The following is a 12,413-nucleotide window of genomic DNA, read 5'->3' as shown; positions in this document are numbered from 1 at the left end:
GGTGTACACGAAACTTGAAGTCAAGCATCGGAATCTAAAACTGGACTCACAGGAGAGGTTCAAATCATAGAAAGTGAGAGTGTCAGTCCTCTTTTCCTTAAGTCGGCATTGTGCCTTTTAAATTTTTATTCCGATGCAATTACTGTGTTTCATCATCATTAAGAAGTTCCAAGGTATACAGTAAACCTGTAGTGAAGCATCTGAATCTAAAACTTGACCCACAGGAGAGTTTCAAATCATAGAATGTTAGAGTGACAGTCCTCTTGTACTTAAGTCGGCATTGTGCCTTTTGTAATTCCGATGCAATTTCTGTGTTTCATCGTCAATAAGAAGGTCCAAGGGATACAGTAATCCTGAAGTGACGCATTGGAAACTAAAACTGGACTCACTGGAGAGGTTCAAATCACAGAAAGTTAGAGCGTCAGTCCTCTTGTACTTAAGTCGGCATTGTGCCTTTTGTATTAATTTCGGATGCAATTTCTGTGTTTTATCAGCAATAAGAAGGTCCCAGGTATACAGGAAACCTGAAGTGTAGCATCGGAATCTGAAACTAGACTCACAGGAGTGCTTCAAATCATAGAAAGTGAGAGTGTCAGTCCTCTAGTACTTAAGTCGGCATTGTGCCTTTTGTATCAAATTCGGATGCAATATCTGTGTTTCAGGATCAATAAGAAGGTCCAAGGTATACAGTAAACCTGAAGTGAAACATCGGAATCTGAAACTGGGCTCACAGGTGATGTTCAAATCATAGAAAGTTAGAGTGTCAGTCCTCTTGTACTTAAGTCGGCATTGTGCCTTTTGAATTTATATCGGATGCAATTTCGTTGTTTCATCGTCAATAAGAAGGTCCGAGGTACACAGGAAACCTGAATTGTAGCATCGGAATCTAAAACTGGACTCACAGGAGAGGTTCAAATCATAGAAAGTAAGAGTGTCATTCCTCTTGTACTAAAGTCGGCATTGTGCCTTTTGAATTTAATTCCGATGCTATTTCTGAGCTTCATCGTCAAAAAGAAGGTCCAAAGGATACAGTAAACCTGAATTGAAAAATCGGAAACTAAAACTGGACTCACAGGAGAGTTTCAAATCTTAGAAAGTGTGATTGTCAGTCCTCTTGTACTTAAGTCGGCATTATGCCTTTTGTATTACATTCGGATGCAATTTCTGTGTCTCATCGTCAATAAGAACGTCCAAGGTATACACGAAACCAGTAGTCAAGCATCGGAATCTAAAACTGGACTCACAGGAGAGGTTCAAATCATAGAAAGTGAGAGTGTCAGTCCTCTTGTACTTAAGTCAGCCTTGTGCCTTTTGTATTAAATTCAAATGCAATTTTTATGTTTCATCGACAATAAGAAAGTCCAAGGGATACAGTAAACCTGAAGTGAATCATCGGAATCTAAAACTGGACTCACAGGAGAGGTTCAAATCATAGAAAGTGCGAGTGTCAGTCCTCATTTCCTTAAGTCGGCATTGTGCCTTTTGTATTAAATTCGGATGCAATTGCTGTGTTTCATCGTCAATAAGAAGGTCCAAGGTATACAGGAAACGTGAGGTGAAGCATCGGAATCTAAAACTGGACTCACAGGAGAGGTTCAAATCATGAAAAGATAGAGAGTCAGTCCTCTTGTACTTAAGTCCCCCTTATGCCTTTTGTATTAAATTCGGATGCGATTTCTGTGTTTCATCGTCAATAAGAGGGTCCAAGGGATACAGTAAACCTGAAGTGAAGCATCGGAATCTAAAACTGGACTCACAGGAGAGGTTCAAATCATAGAAAGGTAGGGTGTCTGTCCTCTTGTACTTAAGTCGGCATTGTGCCTTTTGAATTTAATTCTGATGCAATTTCTGAGCTTCAACGTCAAAACGAAGGTCCAACGAATACAGTAAACCTGAAGTAAAAAATCGGAATCTAAAACTGGACTCACAGGACAGGTTCAAATTATAGAAAGTGAGAGTGTCAGTCCTCTTGTACTTAAGTCGGCATTATTCCTTTTGTATTAAATTTGAATGCAATTTCTGTGTTTCATCGTCATTAAGAAGGTCCAAGGTATACAGTAAACCTGAAGTGAAGCATCGGAATTTTAAAACTGGGCTCACAGGAGAGGTTCAAATCATAGAAAGTGAGAGTGTCTATCCTCTCGTACTTAAGTCGGCATTGTGCCTTTTGAATTTAATTCCGATGCAATTTCTGTGTTTCATCGTCAATAAGAACGTCCAAGGTGTACACGAAACCTGAAGTCAAGCATCGGAATCTAAAACTGGACTTACAGGAGAGGTTCAATTCATAGAAAGTGAGAGTGTCAGTCCTCTTGTACTTAAGTCGGCATTGTGCCTTTTGTATTAAATTCGGATGCAATTTCTGTGTTTCATCGACAATAAGAAGGTCCAAGGGATTCAGTAAACCTGAAGTGTATCATCGGAATCTAAAACTGGATCACAGAAGAGGTCAAATCATAGAAAGTTAGAGAGTTAGTCCTCTTGTACTTATGTCGGCATTGTGCCTTTTGAATTTAATTCTGATGCAATTTCTGAGCTTCAACGTCAAAAAGAAGGTCCAACGAATACAGTAAACCTGAAGTAAAAAATCGGAATCTAAAACTGGACTTACAGGAGAGGTTGAAATCATAGAAAGTGAGAGTGTCAGTCCTCTTGTACTTAAGTCGGCATTGTGAATTTTGTATTAAATTCGGATACAATTTCTGTGTTTCATCGTCAATAAGAAGGTCCAAGGAATACAGTAAACCTGAAGTGAAGCATCGGAATCTAAAACTGGCCTCACAGGAGAGGTTCAAATCATAGAAAGTGAGAGTGTCAGTCCTCTTTTCCTTAAGTCGGCATTGTGCCTTTTAAATTTTTATTCCGATGCAATTACTGTGTTTCATCATCATTAAGAAGTTCCAAGGTATACAGTAAACCTGTAGTGAAGCATCTGAATCTAAAACTTGACCCACAGGAGAGTTTCAAATCATAGAATGTTAGAGTAACAGTCCTCTTGTACTTAAGTCGGCATTGTGCCTTTTGTAATTCCGATGCAATTTCTGTGTTTCATCGTCAATAAGAAGGTCCAAGGGATACAGTAATCCTGAAGTGACGCATTGGAAACTAAAACTGGACTCACTGGAGAGGTTCAAATCACAGAAAGTTAGAGCGTCAGTCCTCTTGTACTTAAGTCGGCATTGTGCCTTTTGTATTAATTTCGGATGCAATTTCTGTGTTTTATCAGCAATAAGAAGGTCCCAGGTATACAGGAAACCTGAAGTGTAGCATCGGAATCTGAAACTAGACTCACAGGAGTGCTTCAAATCATAGAAAGTGAGAGTGTCAGTCCTCTAGTACTTAAGTCGGCATTGTGCCTTTTGTATCAAATTCGGATGCAATATCTGTGTTACAGGATCAATAAGAAGATCCAAGGTATACAGTAAACCTGAAGTGAAACATCGGAATCTGAAACTGGGCTCACAGGTGATGTTCAAATCATAGAAAGTTAGAGTGTCAGTCCTCTTGTACTTAAGTCGGCATTGTGCCTTTTGAATATATATCGGATGCAATTTCGTTGTTTCATCGTCAATAAGAAGGTCCGAGGTACACAGGAAACCTGAATTGTAGCATCGGAATCTAAAACTGGACTCACAGGAGAGGTTCAAATCATAGAAAGTAAGAGTGTCAGTCCTCTTGTACTAAAGTCGGCATTGTGCCTTTTGAATTTAATTTCGATGCAATTTCTGAGCTTCATCGTCAAAAAGAAGGTCCAACGGATACAGTAAACCTGAAGTGAAAAATCGGAATCTAAAACTGGTCTCACAGGAGAGGTTCAAATCATGGAAAGTGAGAGTGTCAGTCCTCTTGTACTTAAGTCGGCATTACGCATTTTGTATTAAATTCGGATGCAATTTCTGTGTTTCATCGTCATTAAGAAGGTCCAAGGTATACAGTAAACCTGAAGTGAAGCATCGGAATCTAAAACTGGACTCACAGGGGCGGTTCAATTCATAGAGGGTGAAAGTGTCAGTCCTCTTGTACTTAAGTCGGCATTGTGCCTTTTGTATTAAATTCGCATGCAATTGCTGTGTTTCATCGTCAATAAGAAGGTCCAAGGTATACAGCAAACCAGATGTGAAGCATTGGAATCCAAAACTGGGCTCACAGGAGAGGTTAAAATCATAGAAAGTGAGAGTGTCTATCCTCTCGTACTTAAGTCGGCATTATGCATTTTGTATTAAATTCGGATGCGATTTCTGTGTTTCAATGTCAATAAGAGGGTCCAAGGGATACAGTAAACCTGAAGTGAAGCATCGGAATCTAGAACTGGACTCACAGGAGAGGTTCAAATCACAGAAAGGTAGAGTGTCAGTCCTCTTGTACTTAAGTTGGCAATGTGCCTTTTGTATTACATTCGGAAGCAATTTCTGTGTTTCATCGATAACAAGAGGGTCCAATGGATATAGTAAACCTGAAGTGAAGCATCGGAATCTAAAACTGGACTCACAGGAGAGGTACAAAACATAGAAAAGTAGAGTGTCAGTCCTATTGTACTTAAGTCGGCATTGTGCTTTTTGAATTTAATTCCGATGCAATTTCTGTGCTTCATCGTCAAAAAGAATGTCCAACGGATACAGTAAACCTGAAGTGAAAAATCTGAATCTATGACTGGACTCACAGGAGAGGTTCAAACCATAGAAAGTGAGAGTGTCAGTCCTCTTGTACTTAAGTCGGCATTGTGACTTTTGTATTAAATACGGATGCAATTTCTGTGTTTCCTCGTCAATATGAAGGTCCAAGGGATACAGTAAACCGGAAGTGAAGCATCGGAATCTAAAACTGGACTCACAGGAGAGGTTCAAATCATAGAAAGTTAGAGTGTCAGTCCACTTGTACATAAGTCGGCATTGTGCCTTTTGAATTTTTATTCCGATGCAATTACTGTGTTTCATCATCATTAAGAAGTTCCAAGGTATACAGTAAACCTGTAGTGAAGCATCGTAATCTAAAACTTGATCCACAGGAGAGTTTCAAATCATAGTATGTTAGAGTGACAGTCCTCCTGTACTTAAGTCGGCATTGTGCCTTTTGAATTAAATTGGAATGCAATTTCTGTGCTTCATCGTCAATAAGAAGGTCCAAGGGATACAGTAATCCTGAAGTGACGCATCGGAGACTAAAACTGGACTCACTGGAGAGGTTCAAATCACAGAAAGTTAGAGTGTCAGTCCTCTTGTACTTAAGTCGGCATTGTGCCTTTTGTATTAAATTCGGATGCAATTTCTGTGTTTTATCGTCAATAAGAAGGTCCCAGGTATACAGGAAACCTGAAGTGAAGCATCGGAATCTGAAACAAGACTCACAGGAGTGCTTCAAATCATAGGAAGTGAGAGTGTCAGTCCTCTAGTACTTAAGTCGGCATTGTGCCTTTTGAATTTATATCGGATGCAATTTCTTTGTTTCATCGTCAATAAGAAGGTCCAAGGTACACAGGAAACCTGAAGTGAAGCATCGGAATCTAAAACTGGACTCACAGGAGAGGTTCAAATCATAGAAAGTAAGAGTGTCAGTCCTCTTGTACTTAAGTCGGCATTGTGCGATTTGTATTAAAATTGGATGCAATTTCTGTGTTTCATCGTCATTAAGAAGGTCCAAGGTATGCAGGAAACCGGAAGTGAAGCATCGGAATCTAAAACTGGACTCACATGAGAGGTTCAAATCATAGAAAGTGAGAGTGTCAGTCCTCTTGTACTTAAGTCGGCATTGTGCGTTTTGTATTAAATTCGGATGCAATTTCAGTGTTTCATCGTCAATAAGAAGGTCCAAGGGATACAGTAAACCTGAAGTGAGGCATCGGAATCTAAACCTGGACTCACAGGAGAGGTTCAAATCATAGAAAGTTAGAGTGTCAGTCTTCTCGTACTTAAGTCGGCATTGTGCCTTTTGTATTAAATTCGGATGCAATTTCTGTGTTTCATCATCAATAAGAAGGTACAAGGGATACAGTAAACCTGAAGTGAAGCATCGGAATCTAAAACTGGACTCACCGGAGAGGTTCAAATCACAGAAAGTTAGAGTGTCAGTCCTCTTGTACTTAAGTCGGCATTGTGCCTTTTGTATTAAATTCGGATGCAATTTCTGTGTTTTATCGTCAATAAGAAGGTCCCAGGTATACAGGAAACCTGAAGTGAAGCATCGGAATCTGAAACAAGACTCACAGGAGTGCTTCAAATCATAGGAAGTGAGAGTGTCAGTCCTCTAGTACTTAAGTCGGCATTGTGCCTTTTGAATTTATATCGGATGCAATTTCTTTGTTTCATCGTCAATAAGAAGGTCCAAGGTACACAGGAAACCTGAAGTGAAGCATCGGAATCTAAAACTGGACTCACAGGAGAGGTTCAAATCATAGAAAGTAAGAGTGTCAGTCCTCTTGTACTTAAGTCGGCATTGTGCGATTTGTATTAAAATTGGATGCAATTTCTGTGTTTCATCGTCATTAAGAAGGTCCAAGGTATGCAGGAAACCGGAAGTGAAGCATCGGAATCTAAAACTGGACTCACATGAGAGGTTCAAATCATAGAAAGTGAGAGTGTCAGTCCTCTTGTACTTAAGTCGGCATTGTGCGTTTTGTATTAAATTCGGATGCAATTTCAGTGTTTCATCGTCAATAAGAAGGTCCAAGGGATACAGTAAACCTGAAGTGAGGCATCGGAATCTAAAACTGGACTCACAGGAGAGGTTCAAATCATAGAAAGTTAGAGTGTCAGTCTTCTCGTACTTAAGTCGGCATTGTGCCTTTTGTATTAAATTCGGATGCAATTTCTGTGTTTCATCATCAATAAGAAGGTACAAGGGATACAGTAAACCTGAAGTGAAGCATCGGAATCTAAAACTGGACTCACCGGAGAGGTTCAAATCATAGAAAGTTAGAGTGTCAGTCCTCTTGTACTGAAGTCGGCATTGTGCATTTTGAATTTAATTCTGATGCAATTTCTGTGTTTCATCGTCAATAAGAAGGTCCAAGGTGTACAGTAAACTTGAAGTAAAGCATCGGAATCCAAAACTGGACTTACAGGAGAGATTGAAATCATAGAGAGTTAGAGTGTCAGTCCTCTTGTACTTAAGTCGGCATTGTGCCTTTTGTATTAAATTCGGATGCAATAACTGTGTTTCATCATCAATAAGAAGGTCCAAGGTATACTGTAATCTTGAAGTGAAGCATCGTAATCTGAAACTGGACTCATAGGAGAGATTCAAATCATAGGAAGTTAGAGTGTCAGTCCTCTAGTACTTAAGTCGCTATTGTGCCTTTTGTATTAAATTCGGATGCAATTTCTGTGTTTCATCATCAATAAGAAGGTCCAAGGGATACAGTAAACCTGACGTGAAGCATCGGAATCCAAAACTGGGCTCACAGGAGAGGTTCAAATCATAGAAAGTTAGAGTGTCAGTCCTCTTGTACTTAAGTCGGCATTGTGCCTTTTGAATTTTTATTCCGATGCAATTACTGTGTCTCATCGTCAATAAGAAGTTCCAAGGTATACAGCAAACCTGTAGTGAAGCATCGGAATCTAAAACTGGACTCACAGGAGAGATTCAAATCATAGAAGGGTAGAGTGTCAGTCCTCTAGTACTTAAGTCGCCATTGTTCCTTTTGTACTAAACTCGGATGCAATTTCTGTGTTTCATCGTCAATAAGAAGGTCCAAGGTATACAGGAAACCTGAAGTGAAGCATCGGAATCTAAAACTGGACTCACAGGAGCGGTTCAAATGATAGAAACTGAGAGTGGCAGTCCTCTTGTACTTAAGTCGGCATTGTGCGTTTTGTATCAAATTCCGATGCAATTTCTGTGTTTCATCGTCAATAAGATGGTTCAAGGGATACAGTAAACCTGAAGTGAAGCATCGGAATCTAAACCTGGACCCACAGGAGAGGTTCAAATCATAGAAAGTAAGTGTGTCAGTCCTCTAGTACTTAAGTCAGCATTGTGCCTTTTGAATTAAATTCGAATGCAATTTCTGTGCTTCATCGTCATTAAGAAGGTCCAAGGTATACAGTAAACCTGAAGTGAAGCTTCGGAATCTGAAACTAGACTCACAGGAGTGCTTCAAATCATAGAAAGTGAGAGTGTCAGACCTCTTGTACTTAAGTCGGCATTGTGCCTTTTGTATCAAATTCGGATGCAATATCTGTGTTTCAGGATCAATAAGAAGGTCCAAGGGATACAGTAAACCTGAAGGGAAGCATCGGAATATAAAACTGGGCTCACAGGAGAGGTTCAAATCATAGAATGTTAGAGTGTCAGTCCTCTTGTACTTAAGTCGGCATTGTGCCTTTTGAATTTATATCGGATGCAATTTCTGTGTTTCATCGTCATTAAGAAGGTCCTAGGTATACAGGAAACCGGAAGTAAAGCATCGGAATCTAAAACTGGACTCACAGGAGAGGTTCAAATCATAGAAAGTGAGAGTGTCAGACCTCTTGTACTTAAGTCGGCATTGTGCCTTTTGTATTAAATTCCGATGCAATTTCTGTGTTTCATCGTCAATACGAAGGTCCAAGGTATACAGTAAACTTGAAGTGAAGCATCGGAATCCAAAACTGGACTTACAGGAGAGATTAAAATCATAGAGAGTTAGAGTGTCAGTCCTCTTGTACTTAAGTCGGCATTGTGCCTTTTGTTTTAAATTCGGATGCAATATCTGTGTTTCATCATCAATAAGAAGGTCCAAGGTATACTGTAAACTTGAAGTGAAGCATCGTAATCTAAAACTGGACTCACAGGAGAGATTCAAATCATAGAAAGATAGAGTGTCAGTCCTGTAGTACTTAAGTCGCCATTGTGCCTTTTGTATAAAATTCGGATGCAATTTCTGTGTTTCATCATCAATAAGAAGGTCCAAGGGATACAGTAAACCTGACGTGAAGCATCGGAATCTAAAACTGGACTCACCGGAGAGGTTCAAATCATAGAAAGTTAGAGTGTCAGTCCTCTTGTACTGAAGTCGACATTGTGCCTTTTGAATTTAATTCCGATATAATTTCTGTGTTTCATCGTCAATACGAAGGTCAAAGGTATACAGTAAACTTGAAGTGAAGCATCGGAATCCAAAACTGGACTTACAGGAGAGATTAAAATCATAGAGAGTTAGAGTGTCAGTCCTCTTGTACTTAAGTCGGCATTGTGCCTTTTGTATTAAATTCGGATGCAATTTCTGTTTTTCATCATCAATAAGAAGGTACAAGGGATACAGTAAACCTGAAGTGAAGCATTGGAATCTAAAACTGGACTCACCGGAGAGGTTCAAATTATAGAATGTTAGAGTGTCAGTCCTCTTGTACTGAAGTCGACATTGTGCCTTTTTAATTTAATTCCGATATAATTTCTGTGTTTCATCGTCAATACGAAGGTCCAAGGTATACAGTAAACTTGAAGTGAAGCATCTGAATCCAAAACTGGACTCACAGGAGAGATTAAAATCATAGAGAGTTAGAGTGTCAGTCCTCTTGTACTTAAGTCGGCATTGTGCCTTTTGTTTTAAATTCGGATGCAATTACTGTGTCTCATCGTCAATAAGAAGTTCCAAGGTATACAGCAAACCGGTAGTGAAGCATCGGAATCTAGAACTGGATTTACAGGAGAGATTCAAATCAGAGAAAGGTAGAGTGTCAGTCCTCTTGTACTTAGGTCGGCATTGTGCCTTTTGTATTAAATTCCGATGCAATTTCTGTGTTTCATCGTCAATAAGAAAGTTCAAGGGAAACAGTAAACCTGAAGTGAAGCATCGGAATCTAAAACAGGACTCACAGGATAGGTTCAAATCATAGAAAATTAAAGTGTCAGTCCTCTTGTACTTAAGTCGGCATTGTTCCTTTTGTACTAAACTCGGATGCAATTTCTGTGTTTCATCGTCAATAAGAAGGTCCAAGGTATACAGGAAACCTGAAGTGAAGCATCGGAATCTGAAACTGGACTCACAGGAGAGGTTCAAATCATAGAAACTGAGAGTGGCAATCCTCTTGTACTTAAGTCGGCATTGTGCCTTTTGTATCAAATTCCGATGCAATTTCTGTGTTTCATCGTCAATAAGAAGGTTCAAGGGATACAGTAAACCTGAAGTGAAGCATTGGAATCTAAACCTGGACCCACAGGAGAGGTTCAAATCATAGAAAGTAAGAGTGTCAGTCCTCTTGTACTTAAGTCGGCATTGTGCCTTTTGTATTAAATTCGGATGCAATTTCTGTGTTTTATCGTCAATAAGAAGGTCCCAGGTATACAGGAAACCTGAAGTGAAGCATCGGAATCTGAAACTAGACTCACAGGAGTGCTTCAATTCATAGAAAGTGAGAGTGTCAGTCCTCTAGTACTTAAGTCGGCATTGTGCCTTTTGTATCAAATTGGGTTGCAATATCTGTGTTTCAGGAACAATAAGAAGGTCCAAGGTATACAGTAAACCAGAAGAGAAGCATCGGAATCTAAAACTGGGCTCACAGGTGGGGTTCAAATCATAGAAAGGTAGAGTGTCAGTCCTCTTGTACTTAAGTCGGCATTGTGCCTTTTGAATTTATATCGGATGCAATTTCTTTGTTTCATCGTCAATAAGAAGGTCCAAGGTACACAGGAAACCTGAAGTGAAGCATCGGAATCTAAAACTGGACTCACAGGAGAGGTTCAAATCATAGAAAGTAAGAGTGTCAGTCCTCTTGTACTTAAGTCGGCATTGTGCGTTTTGTATTAAATTCGGATGCAATTTCAGTGTTTCATCGTCAATAAGAAGGTCCAAGGGATACAGTAAACCTGAAGTGAGGCATCGGAATCTAAAACTGGACTCACAGGAGAGGTTCAAATCATAGAAAGTTAGAGTGTCAGTCTTCTCGTACTTAAGTCGGCATTGTGCCTTTTGTATTAAATTCGGATGCAATTTCTGTGTTTCATCATCAATAAGAAGGTACAAGGGATACAGTAAACCTGAAGTGAAGCATCGGAATCTAAAACTGGACTCACCGGAGAGGTTCAAATCATAGAAAGTTAGAGTGTCAGTCCTCTTGTACTGAAGTCGGCATTGTGCATTTTGAATTTAATTCTGATGCAATTTCTGTGTTTCATCGTCAATAAGAAGGTCCAAGGTATACAGTAAACTTGAAGTAAAGCATCGGAATCCAAAACTGGACTTACAGGAGAGATTGAAATCATAGAAAGGTAGAGTGTCAGTCCTCTAGTACTTAAGTCGCCATTGTTCCTTTTGTACTAAACTCGGATGCAATTTCTGTGTTTCATCGTCAATAAGAAGGTCCAAGGTATACAGGAAACCTGAAGTGAAGCATCGGAATCTAAAACTGGACTCACAGGAGCGGTTCAAATGATAGAAACTGAGAGTGGCAGTCCTCTTGTACTTAAGTCGGCATTGTGCGTTTTGTATCAAATTCCGATGCAATTTCTGTGTTTCATCGTCAATAAGATGGTTCAAGGGATACAGTAAACCTGAAGTGAAGCATCGGAATCTAAACCTGGACCCACAGGAGAGGTTCAAATCATAGAAAGTAAGAGTGTCAGTCCTCTAGTACTTAAGTCAGCATTGTGCCTTTTGAATTAAATTCGAATGCAATTTCTGTGCTTCATCGTCATTAAGAAGGTCCAAGGTATACAGTAAACCTGAAGTGAAGCAACTGAATCCAAAACTGGACTTACAGGAGAGATTAAAATCATAGAGAGTTAGAGTGTCAGTCCTCTTGTACTTAAGTCGGCATTGTGCCTTTTGTTTTAAATTCGGATGCAATTACTGTGTCTCATCGTCAATAAGAAGTTCCAAGGTATACAGCAAACCGGTAGTGAAGCATCGGAATCTAGAACTGGATTTACAGGAGAGATTCAAATCAGAGAAAGGTAGAGTGTCAGTCCTCTTGTACTTAGGTCGGCATTGTGCCTTTTGTATTAAATTCCGATGCAATTTCTGTGTTTCATCGTCAATACGAAGGTCCAAGGTATACAGTAAACTTGAAGTGAAGCATCGGAATCCAAAACTGGACTTACAGGAGAGATTAAAATCATAGAGAGTTAGAGTGTCAGTCCTCTTGTACTTAAGTCGGCATTGTGCCTTTTGTTTTAAATTCGGATGCAATATCTGTGTTTCATCATCAATAAGAAGGTCCAAGGTATACTGTAAACTTGAAGTGAAGCATCGTAATCTAAAACTGGACTCACAGGAGAGATTCAAATCATAGAAAGATAGAGTGTCAGTCCTGTAGTACTTAAGTCGCCATTGTGCCTTTTGTATAAAATTCGGATGCAATTTCTGTGTTTCATCATCAATAAGAAGGTCCAAGGGATACAGTAAACCTGACGTGAAGCATCGGAATCTAAAACTGGACTCACCGGAGAGGTTCAAATCACAGAAAGTTAGAGTGTCAGTCCTCTTGTACTGAAGTCGA

This window comes from Schistocerca serialis, chromosome 2 (genome assembly GCF_023864345.2).
Source record: "Schistocerca serialis cubense isolate TAMUIC-IGC-003099 chromosome 2, iqSchSeri2.2, whole genome shotgun sequence".
NCBI lineage: Eukaryota > Metazoa > Arthropoda > Insecta > Orthoptera > Acrididae > Schistocerca > Schistocerca serialis.
Note: the sequence above shows the minus strand (reverse complement) of the source record.